This window comes from Plasmopara halstedii (genome assembly GCF_900000015.1).
Source record: "Plasmopara halstedii genome assembly, contig: Scaffold_555, whole genome shotgun sequence".
Taxonomy (NCBI): domain Eukaryota; phylum Oomycota; class Peronosporomycetes; order Peronosporales; family Peronosporaceae; genus Plasmopara; species Plasmopara halstedii.
The window spans coordinates 1,535,442-1,536,474 of NW_020187475.1; positions in this window are offsets into that span (position 1 = coordinate 1,535,442).

Sequence of the window (1,033 nt, forward strand, 5' to 3'; positions counted from 1 at the left end):
TACCCACCCCTGTTATTAGGGTTCCTGTAACCCCGTTACACCCTCCCCCATTAAGATTTACAGTTTCAATCAATTATCGCCTCAACGAGGCACGCGTGTCTGTTAGACACTGCAACATCAATTGTTGGAACAAACAACTTCCTTGCGGAATGTGCCCTGTGTCCATGATACCAAAATCTCCAAGTCTCGCCGGTTCTGACGGCGAGCATGGGCAGATCCCAACTTCATCTCCCGCACTCGGTGCAACGTCGAACATTGCGTCCGCAGCACCGAGAAGTGTATATCCTAGGCTCGATGAGCACAAACGTCGCACTCTGCGCACGCTCTCAATGCCGAGTGGTCTCGTTGATGATGTGGTTGACTATGAGTCTGACACTCCTTTTCCCGCATGGGATGACACGGAAGACGAGATGCGCCCGCGGCGCGATACGAGCCCTGCATGTGTCTTGCGGACCCCATGTCCGTTCCCTGATTTCTCGTCAACTGAGGCACGTGTTGTGAGCACCAATGACCTCGACGGGAACAGAAGCAGTAGCTTGAAGCTGCCCATAAGGCGGCTCTAAAGCGCGCCCATCCACGGTCGGTCATTGACCCTCGTGTGGAATATGGCTTCCGCCCAGCGGATCCCGCTTTGGAAGCGAAGGGCGCGGTATCTCGATCGTTACGCGTCCGCATTATCGGCCCCCCGGCCAGAACGGATGATGAACTTGCCAAACGGAAAGCTCTTCGAGCTCGTTTCTTGGTCCCACAAGAAATTCCGCTGAGAACTTATCGCACTCGTTTGAGTGCACAACGAGGTGGCTCTTGTGTACCCGCAATGCGGACAATACTTGTAGTTCTCGCCCCTGCGAAAGTGCTACAGAAGATGAAGCGCTCTTTGAGCGATGGGTGCAACGGCACCGGAAACTTCCCTCACTGCATATCCTGCAGCTAAGCCACAACGAAGTGGAAGTGCGTGTGAAGCGACACCTCCGCTTTGAGTTTGCCAAACTCAAGGCACGCTGTCGACTTCCTTCGGATTGTCGCCCTGCGA